Source organism: Rhinopithecus roxellana, chromosome 4 (genome assembly GCF_007565055.1).
Source record: "Rhinopithecus roxellana isolate Shanxi Qingling chromosome 4, ASM756505v1, whole genome shotgun sequence".
NCBI lineage: Eukaryota > Metazoa > Chordata > Mammalia > Primates > Cercopithecidae > Rhinopithecus > Rhinopithecus roxellana.
In genome coordinates, this window is record NC_044552.1 from 22010285 (window position 1) to 22034585 (window position 24301).

The window sequence follows — 24301 nt, forward strand, 5'->3', positions numbered from 1 at the left end:
TCTCAGCACTTTGGGAGGCCGAGGCGGGCGGATCACGAGGTCAGGAGATCGAGATCATTCTGGCTAACACGGTGAAACCCCGTCTCTACTAAAAAATACAAAAAGGTAGCTGGGCGTGGTGGCAGGCGCCTGTAGTCCCAGCTACTCGAGAGGCTGAGGCAGGAGAATGGCGTGAACCCGGGAGGCAGAGCTTGCAGAGCGCGCCACTGCACCCCAGTCTGGATGACAGAGCGAGACTCCGTCTCAAAAAGCGAAACAAAACAAAACAAAACAAAACAAACAAAAAAATTGGCCGGTGTGGTAGCGTATGCCTGTAATCCCAGCTACTCGGAAAGCTGAGGCAGGAGAATCCCTTGAACCCAGGAGGCGGAGGTTGCGATTAGCCGAGATCGCACCACTGCACTCCAGCCTGGGCAACAAGAGCGAAACTGCGTCTCAAAAAAAAAAAAAAAAAAAAAAAAAAAAAAAAAAAAAAAAAAAAGATATAGAATAAGTATTGCCTTTTTTAAAATGTGACTACTAGAAAATGGAAAACTACAAAAGTGGCTCGCATTTATGACTTGCATTTTTTTAAATTATTTTTATCCCAGAAGATAAAGTAGAAGACTTGTATTATCTTTTGTTGGACAGCATTGTCTAGAGATGATGTTATCTCTTTAAATACGGTTCTGGGAGATTCCCAGAGCCAGAGAGCATGGAGCATGGTCTCCGAGTAATTAAGTTTCATGCTTCGAGTGTTCTCGACAGAATGCATTTCTATGCACAATCTCCTTAAATCTTTACAACATCCCATTTTACATAATTATTATTAGCCGCATTTTTAAGCTATTGAATAGGAGAAAAATCTTGCTGGGAATTACCCTAGAACTTCCATTTCAACAGAATGTAAAGGAATCATTACTGTGTTAGGCAAGAAAACATTCAGTACTACCATTTGTCTAATCAAATATTTCTTAACGAAATAAAACACAAGCTTCTGAGTTGAGAAAGCCTCAGTTACCTAAAGGATAAAGTATCTGATTCCCAGTTTCTGTGCAGTCAATGTTCCCACCTTGAGGTTGCTTCTCATTTGGTACTAATTTTCCTTTTTCAACTTGCTGCAGTTCTGATGTTGAAGTACTGTAGATTATTGTCTCCTCACACAGTATGCAGGAGTAAGGGGGAAATAGCTCTGAAAATGAAACAGCAATTTGAAAGAAAAAAAGAGGGCGGGGGGAAGACCGATTACCCCCAACACAGCATTTCAACAGAGAAGTTGAAGTGAAAAAGGGAAAATGGGGCACATGCACCTGAATCTTGATGACTTTGCTGCCCATTTGCTTTCATTTTCAGTATTCCAGAACCCTTCATGAATGTCTGACAGAATAATTCATATAGAAGTACTTATTTTTGTTCTTTCCTGGATACCAACACAGAAATAAGTTAAGATTTGGAAATTGTAGACAAGGGTGCCAGTTGGAAGAAATGTCCTGTCAGTAAGAAAACTTAGACTATTCCTGTAATTAGGCCTGGTGTGGTGGCTCCAGCCTGTAATCCCAGCACGGTGGGAGGCAGAGGCAGGCCAGGATTTCGAGAAGAGCCAGGGCAACACGGTGAAACCCAGTCTCCACCAAAAAATTCCAAAAAAAAAAAAAAAAAAAAAAAAAAGCCAGGCTTGTTGTTGCATTTCTGTAGTCTCAGCTACTCAGGAGGCTGACATGGGAGGATCACTTGAGTCCAGGGAGGCTGAGGCTGCAGTGAGCTGTGATCATATCACTGCACTCCAGCATGGGTGACAGAGTGAGACCCTGCCTCAAACAAAACAAAACAAAACAAAACAAAAGTTATTTTTCCAGCAGTTTAACTGCAGAGCTATGGAGTTGACTCAAGGTACAAACCCAGGTTTTTCTAATTACAAAATGTTTCTTGAATATACCACCACCATATATACACTCATACAGTATAATAGTTCTTCTTCCACAGGTTTCTTCACATTTCTTGTGATTTAAAACACCTCCATCCAACACACATAAATAACATCAAGTCAGAAATGAATTGTAAGTGCCACAGCATATAGCATATTGGAATTTCTTAGGTTTTAAAAGTAATAACTTCCTAGGTTTAAGGCTTTAAATAATTTACATCCTGCCAGTTAACACCTCATGGAAGTCTTCAGTGGAGAGAGTGTTACAAATATATATATCTATGTACGTTACCTTTATGGAATTTTCAGAAAACAGCAAAAAGAAGTGGAGTTATATATAGACCTCTGGGATTGCTGGGCAAGTGCTGTGTTAAGGGAATGACAAATATGCTAAAACCAAAAGGCATCTGCCGAAACCCAGGATTGAACCAGGGACCTTTAGATCTTCAGTCTAACGCTCTCCCAACTGAGCTATTTCGGCCACACTGTGCATGTTCCTTTTGTCATTTCTTCAAAATACAGAAACTGCCATTTCTAAGGTCAGTGTATCTTCCAATGCCTAATTCTGTTGTCTTCAATATCACCGGTCATTCACTTACCTTCCCTACACCCCAAAAATATAAGTTCTGCTGCAATTTATATGTGAAATAGGATCCAATTTTCCCCAGCAAAAGACGGGAAAGAAAAGGCGAGGAATTGGTCAAATCAGGAAGATATTTCCATGCTTGGTCACCGTATAAAACACTCCTCAGAAAACTAAGGAATTCAAAATGAAATTATCTCGGCTTTTACTTTTTTTTATTTTTTATTTTATTTATTTATTTATTTTTGGGACGGAGTCTCGCTCTGTCCCCCAGGCTGGAGTGCAGTGGCGCGATCTCGGCTCACTGCAAGCTCTGCCTCCCGGGTTCATGCCATTCTTCTGCGTTCAGCCTCCCGAGTAGCTGGGACTATAGGCGCCCACCACCACGCCTGGCTAATTTTTTGTATTTTCACCGTATTAGCCAGGATGGTCTCGATCTCCAGACCTCGTGATCCGCCCTCCTCGGCCTCCCAAAGTGCTGGGATTACAGGTGTGAGCCACCGCGCTCCGCCTACTTTTCTCTTTTTTCGGCTTTTCTTTTTCTGACTTGCTCTTCAATGACAAGGCATAAAGGAACAGAAGATTATTGGACACGTTAACATGGTAGTGGGCTTATAGCTTCCGAAAAAAGATATCCTGAGCGAGGCAGTTCTTTTTTTCTGTTTTCTTGCTTTTACCAGTCTTGTGCTCACACATCCACCTTGGTTGGTACGGAGATCCAGGGAGTGAAAATGGAAGGTATAATATGTTTGTTTCTTTGTTTCTTTGTTTTGAGACGGAGTCTCGCCCTGTCACCCGGGCTAGAGTGCAGTGGCACGATTTGAACTCACTGCAACCTCCATCTTCCAGGTTCAAGCGATTCTCCCGACTCAGTCTCTTCCAGTAGGCGGGATTACAGGCGAGCGCCACCACGCCCAGCTAAGTTTTTTGTATTATTAGTAGAGACTAGGTTTCACCTTGTTGGTCAGTCTGGTCTCTCTTCGGCCTCGCAAAGCGCTAGGATTACAGGAGTGAGACACCGTTCCCGGCCTATGCCTTAGGGTTCAAAGAATTGTGGTCTGCACATTGATGCATAAGTATTTTTTTTTCCGCCTGGGTGCAGTGGCTCACGCCTGTAATGCCAGCACTTTAGGAGGCCAAGGCGGGCAGATCACCTGAGGTCAGAAGTTCGAGACTAGCCTATTCAACATGGTGAAACCCCGTGTTGTCTCTACTGAAAACGCAAAAATTAGCCCGGCGTCGAGACGCGCCCCTGTAGTCCCGCTACGGAATCACTTGAACCCAGGAGACGGAGGTTGCAGTGAGCCGAGATCACACCACTACACTCCAGCCTGGGCGACAAAGCAAGACTGCGTCTCAAAAAAAAAAAAAAAAAAAAAATGCCTTTTACATACACATCTGTGATCATGAGATTTTATTTATTTATTTGCTTGTTTTTATTTTGACAGTGTCCCACTCTACCAGACTGGAGTGCAGTGGCAATCTCCTCTCACCGAAACTTTCACCTGCTGCCTCAATCGGTTCCCCCACCTCAGCCTAGAAATTTTATATCAATTCAAAAGTGTCAAGACATTGGACTCCTCTTGCTAAATAACTTAAAAACAATTTAAGACGTTTACAGAATTTCAGAAACAATTCTCTCTGGAATGAGAGAATTGCTGTGGCCAATAATTATTTGCAAACTGAATTTTAATAAAACCCTCTCTATGTCTGGACAGTTTTCAAACTGAGTCTCCTATTCTGAAAGAGTCAAGGCTTTCAGTTTTAGCCAAAATTTGATGGAAGAGTGAATAAGAAATTGTTTTTAAGGGGGCGTGGTGGCTCACGCCTGTAATCCCAGCACTTTGGGAGGCCGAGGCGGGCAGATAACCTGAGGTCAGAAGTTCAAGACCGGCCTGGTCAACATGGTGAAACCCTGTCTCTACTAAATATTCAAAAATTAGCCGGGCGTGGTGGCAGGCACCTGTAATCCCAGCTACTCAGAAGGCTGAGGCAGGAGAATCGTTTGAACCCGGGAGGCAGAGGTTGCAGTGACCCGAGATCGTGCCACTGCCCTCCAACCTGGCAACAAGAGCAAAACTTCGTTCCAAAAAAAAAATTTTTTTGGATGATTGGATGATTTCCTAAAAAATAAATAAATAAAATTTTTTAAAAAATGTTCTCTTACAGGCTTTGTTTTTTCCTCCCGCGTGTAAAGGTCCGAGTCTTCTCAGACAGGAAACAACATTCCACTAGGTTTATCCCCGCCGCCTCAGGTCTCTTCCCAGCTGGGTTCAGCCTTAGCCTATGCTGCCGAAATGTTTAAAGTTGAACATATAGAGAGGAAAATAATGGAAAGTGATGCGGAAATTTAAACAGCAGCTACATATAAATCTCAACACTGCTTAAAATGTGTGTAAATGGTTCTAGGACTGCTCTGCACTATTGTGAAAAGTTCATTCAGAAGTAAACGGTAGGGAAGGTGAAGAGGAGCCGAGCGCCAACTGGCGGAGAGAGGGAAAAGGTGGGGTGCCGTGAAGTGGAGGAAGAACAACACAAAAGGGAGAGAGATAGAAGGCAAGGAAAAACATCCTTAAGATGGTTCGGATTTGGATGGACGGGATCGTAGAGTGAATCTAAGCGCCACATCTCTCCGTCGCTTCCTCTGGCCATGAGGGAAGAGAGGTGTCCCTAGGGAGGTAGGCTCGACCAGGAAGGAAACCTGGTTCGTTTTGCCCAGGCTGTCACGGCTTCACGAGCGCCTCTCCGCTATTTCCGTCGCTCAACAGACCGGCTGAGCTCTTTGGAGTGATGTTGGGTTTTGGTTTGCGCTTCAGGAACCGCTGATACTGTAGCTTCTGAGAGAGTTGCAGGGATTTCCTGACTTCCTGAGTGCCTGTGTTGAGAGTTAGAAGTGGGATCTCCCGGCAGCTTGCATGACAGTGGAAACATCTAATTTTATTAGTTTTTGCTTGAAATGCAAAAGATGAGAAAGAAAGTTTCCGTTTGTTTGCTCCACATATATCTCCTAGAATAAAGCCAATCGAAAGCCAACTTCACCCTAAAGAAATTCTTCCCGGCGTTTACAACGAGCTCCTTTACTCCTCACGTCCAGCTCTTGGCTCAGGACTCTGCAGAGCTGCACAGCGGCTGCAGCAAGGCGAAGTCGCGGTACAACCGGTGTTAACTAAGTGTGCAGCCACCGTCTTCTTAGTCCTATTACAGGTGCAGAGGCAATATAAGTGAACCCCTCACAAGTCGAGTGGGCTGACCTCACATTGGAGTTTAGCGATGACTTGTGACCCCCTGGTAAATGGTGGACCGTTACAGCATTTAGAAAGTGAGTAAAAGAAAGGATGCATACAGAAGCCGACAGGCTTGCTTGGCTTCTGCAGATGGAGAGAGGTCGCTTTTCTGCCTTCTGGGTGTTTAGTAACTTATTTTTTCCCCCTTTGTTGGCATGAAATAAAGCTGAAAATAAAACAGATTTTCTTTCAACAAGTTAGTATTAACATGCTTGCAGAGTATTTCCCTGTGGATTTCTGCTTAGTACTGTAATGCCAGAATCCGAAACTCTAAAAAGAGCTCTAATCTGGAGATATGGGTTGTTCCCTAGCTTAGAAGGAGATTATTTCCGGAGAGTAAGTACAATGAAGTAGAAAAGGATCCGTTGAGCTTGGGAGAATAAACGTTCATTACTTTTATGTATGAAAAACAACAAAATGAGCTTTCTCCTATACTGATCTTGGTTCCTGGAGTTCAGAATGTTTGCATCTCAGACCAGAAACTTCCTCAGAGGACCCAGAGAAGTGCTTTTTACTTCCACCAAATTTCAGCTGAGATGACTGCTATCTTTTCATCATTTGCCCTGTGTTTGTAGTTAAATAGTTTAAGTTTCAAACTATGTGAGTCTCTAATGGAAAAAGTGACCACCAGCACATCAAATCGTCAACCACCGGCCGTGTAATCGTTTAGTGAAAGCTTGTAGGGCTTCTGCAACCTGGTTTGAGGGAGTTAAAAGAAGAAACAGAAAAGGACTTGAGGCTTTTAGCTTCCGATCTGAAATCAGACTTGGGCCGCACAGTTCTATGGTTCCTGATGATTTCATTTACAACTAGATATCGGCTGCATGGCCAGGAATACTACTTGCTTCCCTCGTGCGTGGTCCATGTTAGTAATTGGTGGACTGCTTAGAAAATATAAGTGGATAACCCTAAGCAGCAAATAGATTTAAAGGAATAAACACGAGTCACCTCTGTGTATGAGAGAGAAAAGCCAACACAATTCACCTTGACAGACAGAAAATTTTAAAGTTGGGGATTATCACGGGCCGCTTCTTACTAGTACCCCAGGAAGAAAAGAAAACCTGGAAGTACTGGGGATTGAACCCAGGACCTCGTGCATGCTAAGCACGCGCTCTACCACTGAGCTACACCCCCTCTGCGAAACTCTTGTTTCAGAGAATACTTTCATGACTATTATAGTCTGAGTCTGGGCTCTGTCTTGACAATCTTCATGTTTCTAATTCCACTCTTAATTTTCTACAGGAAGCGTTTCCTGTCTTAGGACCCGCTACACCAAAAGAAAGGCAGCTTAATAGTACAAATAAAGGCACTGTTCCTGATTTGTGGTCAGCCCAAGATCAACTCACCCCAAGGTGGGCTCCCCATCGCGTTAGATTTCCTGGGGCGTACTTCCATTCAGTCATTGAGTGTGTCCTGGCATACAACATTCTCTTGCAAATTTTCTGATTATAATATTCCGTATTCTTTTGACTCTTGGAAGCATGTTAGTCTCACATAGTCAAAAAATGAAACTGACTCGTGTGTATGAAAATACCCTAAAATTCAATACAAATAGACGCAAATTAAAACTGCATTGTGAAACAATAACATAACCCCATTGAAATAACTGATTTAAGAAAATGCTTTACACAGTTCGTTGTTTAATTGTAAGCACAAAAAGAAGAGGAAAGAAATCTTAAACTCTATGTATGAGGGTTATTTTTTGTAGAGCTAAAGCTGTAGGAATTCTGAGATTTTGTGTTAATATTAGGATTGGGAAAATGAGTGTGAGAGAGTGTGTGTGTTGTTGGAACCAGGTTGTCACTGTAAGAAAAAGAAGGTAAAGAATAGTCCTGTTGGTGTTGATGGGAATTGGAGGCATCAGTATGAAATTATACATAGCCGGGCGCAGTGGCTCGCGCTAGTAATCTCAACACTTCGGGAGGCTGAGACGTGTGGATCACTTCTTTCAGGTCAGAAATCGAGAACAGCCCGGCCAACATGGCAAAATCCCGTATCTACTAAAAATACAAAACTTTGCCGGGTGTAGGGGCCGGGCCTGTAGTCCCAGCTATTCGGGAGGCTGAGGCAGGGTAATCGCTTGAATTCGGGAGGAGGACGTTGCAGCGAGCCAAGATCGCGCCACTGCACTCAGTCTGGGCGACTGAGTGAGACTCTGTCTCAAGAAAAAAAAAAAGAAAGAAAACAAAAAGTACATTTTCCCTACAGATCTGTCTGCTAACTGGGCCTGGAAGAAATACCTGAGAAACAATGAGCAAGATAACTCTATATTTTGATTTTCAAATACCATTCTCTACTAAAAGGAACCAGAGATACTAATAGAAAGTAGCTACTATTATCAACTACACTGATTCCAGGACTGTGCCAGGAAAACTACAAGATGAACCTAAGATATCTTGCTGTGCCAGAATGATGGGGATGATTTAAAAGAACACAGAAGCGCAGGGTTAGCTCGCGCCTATAATCCCAGCACTTCGGGAGACCGAGGCGGGCAGATCACCAGAGGTTAGGAGTTCCAGAACCACCTGGCCAACATGGTGAAGCTCCATCTCTATTAAAAATACAAAAACTGGCCTGGCGTAGTGGTGCATGCCTCTAATCCCAGCTACTCGGGAAGCAGAGATAGGAGAATCGCTTGAACCCGGAGGCAGAGGTTGAAGTGAGCCGAGATCGCACCACTGCACACCAGCCTGGACAAGAGGGCAAGACCTGTCTCAATAAATAAATAAAAATAAAGTCCACGAGAAAAATAATAGTGTGTGTGTGTGTATTTAGAAGTAAAGAGAGGGGAGAATCATTGTGGCAAAATACCGGGAATTGCTAAATCTGAGTAACGTGTGTATGGTAGTTCTTTGTACTATTTTTGCAACTTTTCTGTAGGTTTGAAATATTTTCAAACCAAAAAGCTTGTTTTAAATTATCCCTTCTCACATTTCTTTTCCCTCTTCCTTCAGGGGCTGTACTCTTCTATCAAGAGTTAACGTAGGTGGATACTAAAACAGAAGGGTCAGTACCGCCTCGGGGATTTAGGTGCAGGTGAGGAGGTGAGAAAGTGGAATTCCCAGCTATTAGAAATGAAGACCCAGGAGTGTGGGTCGCTGCCCGTCCTTACCCTCGCCAGCGCCTGGGCCAGCACCGTGGTCTCGAAACCCAGCATGGATTTCGTCTTAGGGACGCTATTGCTCCAGTTCTGACACTCAAGAAACGACGGATGGAGAGAACGAGGACCGCCTGCGAAAAGAGCTCGAGAGGGAAGCAGGGACGCGGTGGGATGCGCAACCTACGGCTGCGGCGGCAAAGGCGGAGGAGAAGCGAAGTGGGCGAGCGCCCGAGGCTGCCAGAGGATCTGGGTGAGCCGGGAGGCGGAGTGCAGCCCGGAAGCCCATCTCCGCTGCGTTTCCTCGGTGTCCGCGATGAGCGAGAGGGCTCATTCCCTGTAGAAGTGAACTGAAAACGCTTTCCCGCAAGATCTCTCTCGTTTTGCTTAAGGCAGTCGCAGCATTGAGAATGCCTCGCAGCTCCTTTACTGACTCGGACACTGGGGATAACGGGTACTCTTGAGTTTTGGTACAGGTGGGTGGTATTGGTGGCTTCCGAGGAAAGGACAGAGAAGCTGCCTATTTCCAATCCCTACTGTTCGCGAGGGAAGAGTGTTGAACCAGGAAGAGAGACCCTCCTGCTTAAGCCCCTTTGTTATAGATAGGAAGAGTGTTCTTTCCTTTTGTTTTTGTTTTAGCTTGTCAAGCTTGGAATACAAGTCATGGAAAACAAGAAAGGTAGGGCAGTCCCAGTATATTTTAAACTTAAGAGGGTTTTCAGAAGGAGAACTACCTTGTTTTTATGGAATTCAGGGTGTCCAGATTTCAACCTACCTAGCAGAGAGAAGCTCTATGAGTCTAATATCTTGGCTTTCTTCTACATCAGCAAGCCTCTGAAATTCGGGTTCCTTTCTGGACAGTATCACCTACACTTTTGCAGTGTGCTCCTATATTACTTACATCCAACTCGTGGAAGCACGAACACTGGGAAAGCCAAGGTTACTACATAAAAGAAGATCCTTACATGAGACAAGTGGAAATAAAGCAGCAGCTGAGGTGTGTGTGTAGAGGAAGAGACAAACGTGAAAATGTAGAAAGTGGATAGAGAATGTTTTCCAAGGAGGAAGAGGAATGGTCTACTCACAACAAGGAACTCTCTACTTACTGCTGCGAAGATACTTTTATTACATTTCATGCATACACTGGATTTTAACAACCAGAGCATTGGTAGAATTGGTGGGGGCTGAAGAGACAGCAGTACTCCCAACCCTGAGGGTTAGTCCCCACCCTGAAGGTGGAGAGAAAATGATTGCTCTCTGTCATAGGGCTTAGAATCGTCCAAGCCTGGGTTTCAAATTGAAGGGCCCAAATAGCTTGAGAAAGCTCCAGATATTTCAGCTCAAAAGAGTCTCCTGGTTCAAGAGAATTCCTGTCAGTTCTTCCAGAGGAAAATCAGTCTGTTGTGTGTGACCTGAAAAGTTACCTAAAATATTCAAAGGGTCAAAGAAATGGTAAAACCCCAGCCCTGACATAAGATGAATACAATACTCACTGACTTTTCGTAGGTTTGAGTTTTTTATTGAGAATAGGTAGGGAACCCCAGGACCAACTCTTCCTCCTCAGCAGGTGCCTGACCCTGGGACCTCCTGAAACTTCTAGAGCAGTGCTTCACAAACTTTAGCATCAGGGTCACTTGAGGGCTTATTCAAACACAGGAGGCTGAGCCCCATACTCAGCAGTTCTGATTCAATAGACCTAAGGTTGGGCCTGAAATTTATTATTCTGCTTGCAGCACCCAAATCCCCCACCCCTTGTTCTCCTGTGCAGTGTCCACTGTGGCTAACATGCCACCGTTTGCCTGGAGAAAACCAATGGATATCAGGAAATTAAAGAAGGAAAAGTATGAAACAAAAAGAAAATACATGGCATGTGTGTATTACCTTCCTCCAAAAAATGTATCTCAAAACAAACATATGATTGGCCTGGAGGCACATACACGGCCAGTCCTCAGCTAAGCAGGTTTCACCAGACGGTATCCTTCCTGGATGCTGGTTATAGACATTTTCACTGGACAAAAGAAGCAAGTAAGGTCATGTCAGCCTCATAGAGTGTATCTATCATGCCAGCCTGACAGGCTGGTGGACTAGGAACAAACGTCATACTCTCTTGCCTCTCAAAGACACTTTAATTCAACAGGAAATACGTACAGAGAGAACAGCAGTTTGGAAATCATACATCACTGGAAACCCTAAAAGGTATCATGAGTGCATAGGATTTCTTGGGAGTTCCCTCTCCAAAAAAAGCAGATGTAATCAGATGGATGGAGAAAGAACATGAAAAGTTTGTCTGGTTTTTCCCAGGGCAGGAAGTGCATAACACACCTGTGATCTACTTACCTTTTAGTCTGCATGTATTTTCCATTGTGACAGAAAATCTTTTCCTAGTTTTTTATATGGGGCCTCCGTTTGCTGTTACCAGAAGTTTCCAGGCAATATTTTATTGTAACGAGGAAAACGGAGTGGCTGAGGAAATACAGGAATACAAATCAGTCTTATGGAATATTAGTACGGAATGTTGATCCGTATTGGTTTCTGCTCCTCGCACGTTGAAGGCCTCTAATTCCCCTATGGTCTTCGTTCGGTTGTCCAGTGTCCTGCCACTCCCATCTCAAGCGGCTGGAGAGCCACAACAGTCCTTGTCTCAGTACCGGATCACACTGGTGGCTGCGCTCTCTGCTCAGGTCGACAAGGAGAGACCGGTGGAGAAATCAGTGGACAGAGGCTTTCGCTCTGTTCTTTAACCCAGAAAACAAAAATAACGTAAAAAAAAAAAAAAAAAAAAAAATAGATGCCTGCAGAGCGCTTTTCTTCCTTCTTTTCCTTTGTCTTGGCGTCTCTTTAATCATAGTACAAAATGGGAGGGAACGCGAGCCGCCTGTGAATGTGCACGCTTTTGTTTGGTTTCCAGAGACCCTGTTGAGATTCCGTTCTTCTTTCTCCCTCATTTCTTGTTTGTCTTCCTTCTGCTGTGGCAATGGCCTTAGGTGATGTCGAGGCTCAAGGCATAGCCAGTGGAGATAGTTTGAGGCTGCGTATTGGGCTACATTTTTACTGTCTATTTGTGCAGAAATAGGATAGAAAAATGCGAAAAGGCAGAAATCTGCTGCTTGAGAACTGCCAGAGCAAAACCATCACTTGGAGGTGTCGGGGACCGAACCCGAGGCCTCATACATGCAAAGCGTGCGCTCTACCACTGAGCTACACCCCCTTGCTAAAAAGACCTGTTTGTAATAATTTCCAGGAGGTAACTTTCATTTCCTGAGACTCTCCGTGAGCATGCTGGTAGTAGTGGTCAGTATTATGGAGTGTGGAGAGCCGTTCTGAGCAGGAGATACTTGGAACTAACGGGGGATACAGATTCTTTAGAATACTATGTAGGACTTGAAATGAGAAACAAAAGATTAGAAAAGTGTCAGGTAATAACTACAAGAAGTTTCCATTGTGGCTTCAAGACATTGAGTTATTCGGGTCTCCTTCTATTATGCTTGGCAAGAATCAAGTTCTGGTTTTCGTTTCTTTCGATTTCTTCCAGATAACACACGAAGCCATTGAAATTCAGCGTTTTCCTGCCTAAAACGCTTCATAATTGTTGTTTGCTCAATAGGAATGTTAAAGGTAAGACTTGGTGGAGGAAAGCCACAATCAGAAGAAAACCTGAGAGCGAGGCACTCAGCATGTTTTTCATAAGGGTCCCTAGCTGGTGTGGCGTCTTACGCCTGTACTCACAGGTACTCCAGAGGCTGAGGAGGGAGGATGGCTTGAGCTCAAGAGTTGGTGGTTGTAGGGAGCTATGATTGCGCCACTGCCCTCCAGCCTGGGCAACAGAGAGGGAAAGGAAGGGAAGGGAAGGGAAGGGAAGGGAAGGGAAGGGAAGGGAAGGGAAGGGAAGGGAAGGGAAGGGAAGGGAAGGGAAGGGAAGGGGAGAGAAGAGAGGAGGGGAGGGAAGGGGAGGGGAAGGGATTCATAAGGCGTGAATGAAAAACAGCTATGGGGATGGAGAGAAGGGTTGAATTATGAGAATAAGACCGAAGATAAATACAAACAGGATTGAAGAATGGTTTAAAAAAACAAAGTCTATTGCCAAACACAAGCAGGTGCAGAAAAGGGGAGAGGTTTTAACAGCTTTTAGGAATGGGAGATAGATTGGAAGATGGAAATGAGTTAGTTTGGCTCATACTAAATTTAAAGTATCTGTGGGGCACGTTTGTGAGGATGTTACATAGAGAACTCAGTCAATTAACTCCGTCTCCAGCCTGGGATTTGTAAGCATTAGTAGTAGTAGACACATTACATGGAGGATGAATAAAGACTTTTAAGTGTACTTTGAGATATGGAAATTAGAAACCTATTCGTGATATTTGTAGTCAACAAACAAGTTTGTTCCTAAGAAGTTCTTGACTCTTGGGACTTATTGTGTGTCCTTTGAACTATATAAGAAGATGAGAAGAAAACCCATTTCTCAGCACCAAATTTCTAGTGACTATTAACTCTTGCTCATTCTGGTTTGCCCATATACGAGCCTTTGCCAATGTTAATAAAATAACATTGATGCCTTTAAAAACTGGCAGATTGCAAGTTGTGTGGCAGACTTGGCTTTTCAGTTGGCTGATGGGATTTCTAGAATAAAAATAGGAAACAATGAGTGATAGATTTCACTGAAGGAGAAACTAGAAAATTGTTATATACAAAACTGATGTGTATTCATGTGTGTTTGCCTGCCTAACTCTGTCTGTGTGTGCATGTAAATGATGGGAAGGATTATCTTGGCTCTTTGATGCTGTAAAAGCAATATTAGCACAGTTTGCAGAAACTCCTTCATCTTTATGTTGTGTTACACCAAGAGAAACTTGGCCGTCTATTGGATTCTTGGGAATTCATAGTAAGAAGGTTGCCTGATAAAAATGGGAGAATTTTAAATCATTAAGCATCTGTAGCTATTTTCAGGCTATCTACCAACAACATGTTTTTTGCATATAATCTGTAGGATGAACTCATTTAACACAGCATTCTTCTGAGAAATTAAACATTTAATTTTGAAGACATACATACTCTGTCATACATACTCAATTTTGAAAACCTAAAAATATGTAAAGCATATGTTTAAATCTGCACTGTCCAATATGGTTATTGTTAGCCACAACGGGTATTGAGTAGTGAAAATTGCCCAGTCCAAGTTAAGATGTGTTGAAAGTGAGAAATATGTACCAGATTTCAAAGACATAATTTTCTTTTTTTTCGTGGAGTCTCGCTTTGTCACCCAGACTGGAGTGCAGTGGGACAATCTTGGCTTACTGCAACCTCTGCCTGCCGGGTTCAAGCCGTTCTCCTGCCTCAGCCTCCTGAGTAGCTGGGATTACAGGCGTGTGCCACCATGCCCGGCTAATTTTTTTTTTTTTTTTTTTTTTGTAGTTTTAGTAGAGATGGGGTTTCACCGTGCTGGCCAGGCTGGTTTCAAACTCCTGACCTCGTCATCTGCCCTTCTCGGCCTCCCAAAGTGCTGGGATTACAGGCAGGAGCTGCCACACCTGGCCAGATGTAGTATCATTTTTTAAACATAAAATATCTCACTGATAATTTTAAGATTGATTACTTGTTAAAACAATATTTTGGACATGCAAGGTGATTTACATATATTAGTAAAACTGGACACAAAAGATGGAAACAATAGACACTGGGGACTACTAGAGGGGGAGGCGAGAAGGGGAAAGACTTGAAAAGCTAACTATTGGATACTATGCTGACTACCCGGGTGATGGGATTAATCCCACCCCAACCACAGCATCATGCAATATACCCATGTAACAAACCTGGACACGTACCCTCTGAATCTAAAATAAAAGTTGAAATTATTATTATTAGTGTTATTATTATTTCGAGACAGTCTTGCTCTGTCTCAGGCTAGAGTGCAGTGGCGCTATCTGGGCTCGCTGCAAACTCTTCCTCCAGGTTTCAAGTGATTCTCCTATCTCAGACTCCCAAGTAGCTGAAATTACAAGTGTGCGCCACCACACCCAGCTAATTTTTGTATTTTTACTGGAGACGGGGTTTCACCATGTTGGTCAGGCTGGTCTCGAACCCCTGACGTCAGGTGATCTGCCCACCTCGGCCTCCCAAAGCTCTGGAATTACAGGTATGACCCACTTTGCCTGGCTAAAAGTTGAAATTATTAAAAAATGATATAAAATAAGTATTGCCTGTTTGTTTTTTAAATGTGACTACTAGAAAATTTAAAACTACAGAAGTGGCTCTCGTTTATGATTTGTATTTTTTTTAAAAAAAATTCTTTTTATCCCAGAAGCTAAAGTAGAAGACTTGTATAATCTTTTGATTGGACAGCATTGTCTAGAGACAATGTTATCTATTTAGGTGCTGTTCTGGGAGAATCCCAGAGCCAAAGGACATGGAACATGGCCTGCCGGTAATTAGGTTTCACACCACGAGGGGACCTGACTAAATGCATTCCTATGCATGATCTCCTTAGACCTTTACAACATCCCATTTTACATAATCATTATTAGCCTCATTTTTAAGGTATTGAATGAGAGACAAATCATGCTTAGAATTACCCTAGGCCTTCGATTTCAACAAAATGTAAAGGAATCATTACTGTGCTAGACAAGAAAACATTTAACGCTGCCATTTGTGTAATCAAATATTTCCTTTTTTTTTTTTTTTATGACGGAGTCTTGCTCTTGTTGCCTAGGGTGGAGTGCAATGGTGTGATCTAGGCTCACTGTAACCTCTGCCTCCCGGGTTCAAGGGATTCTCCTGCTTCAGCCTCCTGAGTAGGTGGGATTACAGGCATCCACCACCACGCCCGGCTAATTTATTATTATTATTATTATTTTGTATTTTTAGTAACGACAGGGTATCACCACGTTGGCCAGGCTGGTCTTAAACTTCTGATCTCAGGTGATCTACCTGCCTTGGCCTCCCAAAGTGCTGGGATTGCAGGAGTGAGCCACCATGCCCACCCCATCAAATATTTCTTACTGAAATAAAACACAAGCTTCTGAGTTGAGAAAGTGTCAGTGACTTAAAGGATAAAGTATCTGATTCCTAGTTCCTGTACAGTCAGTGTCCCCACCCTGAGGTTGCTTCTTATTTGGTATCAATTTTCCTTTCACAATTTGCTGCAGTTCTGATGTTGAAAGTACTGTAGATCATTGTCTCCTCACACAGTATGCAGGAGTAAGAGGAAAATAACACTGAAAATGAAACACAAATTTGAAAGAAGAAAAGATATTAAAAAAAAAAAAAAAAACTCAGGATAAAAAAGGCCCAGTATCCCAACACAGAATTTCGAGAGGAGTTGAAGTGAAAAAAGGAAAATGGGGCACATGCACCTGAGTCTTGACTTTGCTGCCCATTTGCTTTCATTTCCAGTATTCTAGGGCCCCTCATGAATGTTTGACAGAATAATTAATTTAGAAATACTTATTTTTGACTGGACACAGTGGCTCACACCTATAATTCCAGCACTTTGGGAGGCCGAGGCAGGTGGATCACGAGGTCAGGATTTGGAGACCAGCCTGGCCAACGTGGTGAAATCCCGTCTCTACTAAAAATACAAAAATTAGTCGGGCATGGTGGTGGATGCCTGTAATCCCAGCTGCTTGGGAGGCTGAGGCAGGAGAATTGCTTGTGCGGGGGAGGCGGACGTTGCAGTGAGCTGAGATCCTTCCACTGCACTCTAGCCTGAGTGACATAGCAAGGCTCCGTCTCCAAAAAAATAGAAAGAAAAAAGAAAAGAAATACTTATTTTTATTCTTTCCTGGATACCAATACAGAAATAACTTAAGATTTGGAAATTCTAGACAAGGATTCCAGGCTGAAGAAATGTCCTGTCAGTAAGAAACTTAAAATATTCCTGTAATTAGGTCTGGTGCGGTGGTTCCCACCTGTAATCCCAGCATGTTGGGAGGCAGAAGTGGGCAGGTTGCTTGAGCCCAGGATTTCAACAACAGCCGGGGGAACATAGTGAAGCCCAGTTTCTACAAAAAAAGTACAAAAGAGAGACAGAGAAAGCCAGGCTTGTTGTTGCATTTCTGTAGTCTCAGATCCTCCCTGACATGTGAGGATCACTTGAGTCCAGGGAGGCTGAGGCTGCAGTGAGCTGTGATCATACCACTGCACTCCAGTATGGGTGACAGAGTGAGACCCTGCCTCAACAAAACAAAACAAAACAAAACAAAACAAAACAAAAGTTATTTTTCCAGCAGTTTAACTGCAGAGCTATGGAGGTGACTTAAGATACAAACTGAGGGGTTTCTAATTGCAAAATGTTTCTTGAATATACCACCACCACCACCACATAGTTCTTCTTTTACAGGTTTCTTCACATTTCTTGTGATTTAAAATACCCCCACCCAACACACATAAATAACATCAAATCAGAAATGAATTGTAATTGCCACAGTCTATAGCATATTGGAATTTCTTAGATTTTAAAATTAGTAACTTTCTAGATTTAAGATTTTAAATAATTTACATGCCATCAGTTAACACTTCATGGAAGATTTCACTGGAGAGAGTGATACAAATATACATACATATATATGTACATTACCTTTATGGAATTTTCAAAAAACAGCGAAAAAATTGGAGTTATATATATACCTCTGGAATTGGTGTGCAAGTGTTGTATAATGGAAAGACAATTATGCAAATAACCAAAAGGCATCTGCCGAAACCCGGGATTGAACCAGGGACCTTTAGATCTTCAGTCTAACGCTCTCCCAACTGAGCTATTTCGGCTGCCCTGGACTTGTTTCATTAGTCATTTCTTCAAAATGTAAAAACTGCCATTTGTAAGGTCAGTGCGTTTTCCAATGCCTAATTCTGTTGTCTTCAGTATCACCCGTCATTCACTCACCTTCCCGCCAATCCAAAAATACAAGTTCTGCTGCAATTTATGTCCGAAAATAGGATCCAATTTCCCCCCGCAAAAGACGGGAAAGAAAAGGCGAGACGACAGGGCACGATGACTCACGCCTGTAATCTCGGCACTTTGGGAGGCTGTGGTGGGTGGATCACTTGAGGTCAGGAGTTCAAGACCAGCCTGGCCAACGTGGTGAAACACACCCCACCTACAAAAAATATAAAAATTAGCCAGAAGTGGTGGCGCACGCCTATAGTACCAGCTACTTCGGAGGCTGAGGCAGGAGAATCACTTGAACCAGGGAGTTCGAGGTTGCAGTGAGCTGAGATCGCACCACTGCACTCCAGCCTGGGCGACAGTGAGACTCCGTCTCTAAACAAAAAAAAAGAAAGAAAAAGCGAGGAATAGGTCAGATCAGGAAGATGCTCCCATGCTTGGTCACCATGGAAACACTGCTCAGAAAACTAAGGGAAATTATCTAAAACTAAAATGAAATTATCCAGACTTTTTCTTTTCTCTTCTTTTGGCTACTTTTTTGTTTTGTTTTCTGTCTTGTTCTTCAATGACACGGCAAAAAGGAACAGAAGATTATTGGACACGTTAACGTGGTAGTAGGTTTATAGCTTGCAACTGAAGAAATCCTGAGCGAGCCAATTCTTTTTCTCTGTTTTCGTCCTTTTACCAGTCTAGTGCTAACACATCCACCTTAGGTGGTACGGAGACCCAGGGAGTGGAAACGGCAAACATATGTTTATTTTAGTGTGACCACGCAATATATATAATACATATAAATATATAAATTTAAAATTAAAAATATAAATATATTATGATATAAATATTATATAATATAAAAATACATATATATAGAGAGAGAAGATTCCAGCGAGAGAGAGAGAGAGAGAGAGAAAGAGAGAGACAGTCCCACTCTGCCAGGCTGGAGTGCAGTGGCAATCTCCTCTCATTGCAACTTTCGCCTCCCGGCTCAATCAGTTCTCCCACCTCAGCCTAGAAATTCTTATATAACTTCAAAAGTGTGAGAACATTGGACTCCTCTTGTTAAATAACTTAGAAACAATTTCAGAGTTTACCGAATTTCTGAAACAATCCTCTCTGGAATGAGGAAATAACTACAGCCAACAATGACTTGCAAATTGAATTTTAATAAAACCGTCCCTATGTCTGGACAGTTTTCAAACTCGGTCACCTATTCCGAGAGAGTCCAGGCTTTCTGTTAAAAAATTTAGATTCTTTTACAGGCTTTTTTTTTTTTTTTCTTCCTCTCCCTCTTGTAAGGCCTGAGCCTCCCCAGACAGGAAACAACATTCCTCTAGGTTTATCCCCGCCGCCTGACCTCTCTCCCTAGCTGAGCGCAGCCTCAGCCTATGCTGCAGAAATGTTTGAAGTTGAGCATATAGAGAAGGGAAAAAAAATGGAAAGTGATGTGGAAATTAAAACAGTGGCTACATATATAAATCTCAATACAGTGCTTAAAATGTGTGTAAATGGTTCTAGGAGTGCACTGTACTATTGTGAAAAGTTCATTCAGAAGTAAACGGGAGGGAAGGTGGAGAGGAGCCGAGCGCCAGCTGGTGGAGAGAGGGAAGAGACGAGGTGCGGTGAAGTGGAGAAAGAAACACAAAAAGGGAGAGGGGTAGAGGGCAAGGAAAAGCATCCTCAAGATTATTAGGACTTGGATGGACGGAATGGTACAGTGAGCCTAAGCATGCATCTCTCCGTCGTTTCCTCTGGATATGAGGGAAGAAAGGTTCCTTTTTGTCCCTAGGGAAGTAGGCTCGACCAGGAAGGAGACCCAGTTCGTTTTGTCCAGACTGCCACGGCTTTGAGAGCGCCTCGCCGCTCTTTCCGTCGCTCGATAGATAGGCTGGGCTCTTTGGGGGAGCACGTGTTGTTGCGTTTTTTTGTTTGTGGTTCCGGAACCGCTGAGACTGTAGCTTCTGAGGGAGCTGCAGGGATTTCCCGATTTCCTGCGTGTCTGTGTTGAGAGTTAGAAGCGGGATCCGCCGACAGCTTCGAGACTGAGCACGACAGTGGAAACGTCTAATTTTATTAGGCTTTGCTTGAAATGCAAAAGATGAGAAAGAAAGTTCCTGTTTGTTTGCTCCACATATTTCCTTTAGAATGAAGCCGATAGAAAGTCAATTTCACCCTGAAGAAACTCCTCCTGGAGTTTGAAATGAGCTTCTTTACTCCTCACGTCCACCTCTTGGCTCAAAAGAACTCTGCAGATTCGCACAGCGGCTACGGAAAGGCAAAGTCGCGGTACAATAGGTGTTAACTACGTGTGCAGCCACCGTCTTCTTAGTTCTATTATAGGTGCAGAGGTAATATAGGTGAATCCCTCACAAGTCGAGTGGGTTAACCTCAAAACTGACTTTAGCGATGGCTTGTGACCACCTGGTAGGTGGTGGACCATTACAGCGTTTAGAAAGTCAGTAAAAGAAAGGATGCATACGGATGCCCACTCGCTTACTTGGCTTCTACAGATGCAGAGAGAGAGATCGCTTTTCTGCCTTCCGGGTGTTTAGTAACTTAATTTTTTATCTTTTGTTTAAATGAAATAGAGCTGAAAATAGAAGGAGAATTCCTTTCAACGAGATAGTATTGAGATACTTGCAGAGTATCCCCCCTTGGATTTCTGCTTAGCCCTGTGATACCAGCATCAGAAACTGTGCAAAGAGCTCTAATCTGGAGGTATGGGTTGTTCAGTAGCTTAGAAAGAGGTTATTCCTGGAGAATAAGTGCAGCCAGTAGAAAAGGATCCATTGGGATTGGGAGAATAAAAGTTCATTCATTATTTTTATTTATGGAAAACAAAGAAATGAGCTTTATCCTATACTGGTCTTGGTCCCTGGAGTTCAGAGTGCTTGCATCTCAGGGCAGAAACTTCTTTAGAAGACCCAGAGAAGTATGTTCCCCCTACCAAATGTCAGCTGAAGTGACTGTGGTCTTTTTGTCATTTGTCATTATGTTTGCCACTTATTGTATGCTTGTAGTTAAATAGTTTACATTAAGTTTTAGAGTTTGTGGGTTTCTAATGGAAATAGTGACCACCAGCATATCAGGTCCTCAGCCACTGGCAGTGAAATCGTTTAGTGAAAGCTTGTAGGGCTTCTGAAACCTTGTTTAGAAGAAGAAACGCAAGGCCAGGCATGGTAGCACAAGCCTGTAATCCCAGCACTTTGGGAGGCTGAGGTGGATGGATCACCTGAGGTTGGGATTTCGAGACTAGCCTGACCAAGAGGGAGAAACCTCCATCTCTACTAAAAATACAAAATTTAGCCGGGCATGGTGGTGCATGCTTGTAATCCCAGCTACTCGGGAGGCTGAGGCAGGAGAATCACTTGAATCCAAGAGGCAGAGGTTGTGGTGAGCCAAGATTGCGCTATTGCACTCCAGCCTGGGCAACAAGAGCGAAATTCTGTCTCAAAAAAAACCAAACAAACAAACACCACACACACAAAAGGACTTAAGCCACACAGTTCTGTGGTTTCTGATTATTTCTTACAGCTAGAAATTGGCTGGATCGCCAGGAATAGTACTTGCTTCCATATTGTGTGGTTCACCTTAGTGACTACTGGGACTGCTTAGAAAGAATAGGTGGATAATCATAAGCAGCAAATAACCTTAAGTGAATGAACAAGAATTACCTCTCTGTATGAGAGAGAGATGTAGAGGTCAACCCAGATATCTTGACAAGGCAGGAAATTTTGGACAGCTGGGGAAGGTCATGGAGCTCTTCTTACAGTGCCACCAGGAAGAAAATAGATCTCAGGAGGTACTGAGGAATGAGCCCAGGACCTTGTGCATGATAAGTACACACTCCACCACTGAGCTATACCCCCTCATAACTCCTGTGTATTTGGAACACTGGTGACCACCATTATCTGAGTACGTGCTCTATGTCGTAAAGACAATTGCCATGTATTTCCAATTCCACTGTTTTTGATTTCCCTATATCTGAGTGCCCCCTCTCTTAGGCACGGTTACACCATGAAAAGGTAACCGCTTTTCACCATAAAAAGAAAAGCACTGTTCCTGATTTGGGATCAGCAAATCTATTTCCAAATAGAGCAAATTAACTGCATTTCAAAAGTATAACACAACCACATTGAAAATTCAGGAAAGAATTGACCTAAGAAAATGGTTTACACATTGTTCTCATTGTAAAAAGAAAAATAACAGCAAGCAAATCTTAAACTCTATGTATCAGGAATATTTTCTGTAATGCTAAGGCAACAGCAATTCTGATATTTTGTGTGAATTTTAGGATTGGGAAAATGAGAGTGTGTGCACCTGTGTGTTGTTGGAAGCAGGTTCTCACTGTGGGAAAGGAGGATGGTAAAGAATAGTCCTATTGGTGATGATGGGAATTAGAGGCATCAGTATGAAGTTACACACTTAATTGTAAAATTTCTCCACAGATCTCTCTGCTAACTGGGACTAGAATAAATGATACCTCAGATGCAATGAGCAAAGATAATTCTATGTATTGATTTTCAAATACCATTCCCTACTAAAAGGAACCAGCCATACTAATAGAAAGTAGCTACTAGTGTCAACTACACTGACTCCAGGACCGTGCCAAGGAAACTACAAGATGAACCTAAGATATCTTGCTGTGCCAGAATATAAGTGCTCAGAATTGATGGATATGATTAAAAGGACACAGAAGCCAGCTTGAAAGGGATCTAAATGGTCAAATCTGACACATTTTGAGCATTAATGATGACAATAAGTGATTATCAATCTTGGGAACTTAAGCAAATAAATATGGAAGATGGTGAGATTTTCCTTACAGTTGTATGCCAAGTGATAAATGTGGAAGTAAGGATAAAATTAGAAAATCCTCATTTGGGCCGGGCGTGGTGGCTTACACCTGTAATTCCAGCACTTTGGGAGGCCAAGTTGGGGGGGGATCACCTGAGGTTGGCAGTTCGAGACCAGCCTGACCAACATGGAGAAACCCCATCTCTACTAAAAATACAAAATTAGTTGGGCGTGGTGGCGCATGCCTGTAATCCCAGCTACTCAGGAGGCTGGGAGGCAAGAGAATCGCTTGAACCTGGGAGGCAGAGGTTGTGGTGAGCCAAGATCACACCATTGCACTCCAGCCTGGGCAAGAAGAGTGAAATTCCATCTCAATAATAATAATAATAATAATAATAATAAACAATAATGAGAAAAACTGACATCACATGCCTCTTGGTGTGATAGAGGATAACATGATTTCTGTGACATTTCCATAACCTGAATCTAACCATGGCTACACAAATTAAGAAACATTCCACAAAACCACAGGCATATGCTCTTCAAAAACATATTCATGTCGTGAAAGACAAGAAGATTAAGAATCTGTTCCAAAGTGAAGGAGACTGAAAAGTCAAGACAACTAGATTCATGTGTGATTCTGAAATGGCACCTAGTTTGGGAGAAAAATTTCTATAAAATATTTTATTGATATGATTTAAATTTGTATAGACTGTATATTAGATAATACTATTTTATCAATGTTAAGTTCACTAAATTTGATAATTGTGCTGTGGTAAGAAATTGACCTCATTCTTAAGAAATACACATTGAAGTATTTAGGAATAAAAAGACATAATGTCTGAAAATCATTATCAAATAGTTTAGAGAAATATTTTTTGTCATCTATAGATAAATATATATACACACACATACACACACTCACACACACACACATGTAGATTCCACTGTTGCTGATTGTTTGGTTGTTGAGGTGAGGAAGAGGCAAGATAGTGTTCTGAAATGATGTCAAGATTTGGACAATATGTGTTTCTCAGATGGTTCCCATTCCATTTTAAACGTTGCTAGGCTGAGACAAAGACACAAATTCCCCAATTTATATTAGAATTTAGCAGATGGTTTGCTCTGTTTTGTTCTGAGACAGAGTTTTGCTCTTGTTGCCCAGGCTGAACTCCAGTGGTGGGATCTCATCTCACTGCAAACTCGGCCTACCTGGTTCAAGTGATTCTCCTGCCTCAGCCTCCCAAGTAGCTGGGATTACAGGTGTGCGCCACCATCCCCGACTAATTTTTTATTTTTAGTAGAGATGGGAATTTCACCATGTTGGTCAGGCTGGTCTCAAACCCCCAACCTCAGGTGATCTGCCCGTCTCAGCCTCTCAGTGTTGGGATTACAGGTGTAAGCCACTGTGCCCGGCCAGCTCCTTTGTAATCTTACAAGACCACCGTAGGATATGCGGTCTGTGATTTACTAAAACGTCAACATGTAGCACATTACTGTACTCATATCAGATTTTTGGCCTCCAGAAGTGTGAAATAATAAATTTCTGTTGTTATAAGCCACTCAATTTGGGATAATTTGTTACAGCAGCCATAGGAAACTAATCAACGACAAGCTTATTCTACTCTGCCAGCTGCCTTGAGTGGTTTTGAGGCTCATGAAGTCTAAATAACGTAACATTGAAATTACCATCTTGGCAAAATTCAGCAGCCTTTCACGCCAAAAACTCTCAATAAACTAGGTATTGATGGGACGTATCTCAAAA

The 24301-nt window shown here is 42.7% G+C and overlaps 4 non-coding genes across 4 annotated transcripts; all 4 read right to left on the bottom strand.

The window, feature by feature from the left end:
* Positions 1–2311: 2311 nt before the first annotated feature.
* Positions 2312–2384, bottom strand: TRNAF-GAA. The gene has a single exon. It is a non-coding gene; the product is annotated as a tRNA-Phe (tRNA).
* A 4448-nt stretch (positions 2385–6832) lies between these two features.
* Positions 6833–6904, bottom strand: TRNAA-AGC. Its single transcript has one exon. It is a non-coding gene; the product is annotated as a tRNA-Ala (tRNA).
* A 5099-nt stretch (positions 6905–12003) lies between these two features.
* On the bottom strand, positions 12004–12075 carry TRNAA-UGC. The gene has a single exon. It is a non-coding gene; the product is annotated as a tRNA-Ala (tRNA).
* A 5476-nt stretch (positions 12076–17551) lies between these two features.
* TRNAF-GAA lies at positions 17552–17624 on the bottom strand. Its single transcript has one exon. It is a non-coding gene; the product is annotated as a tRNA-Phe (tRNA).
* Positions 17625–24301: the final 6677 nt, after the last annotated feature.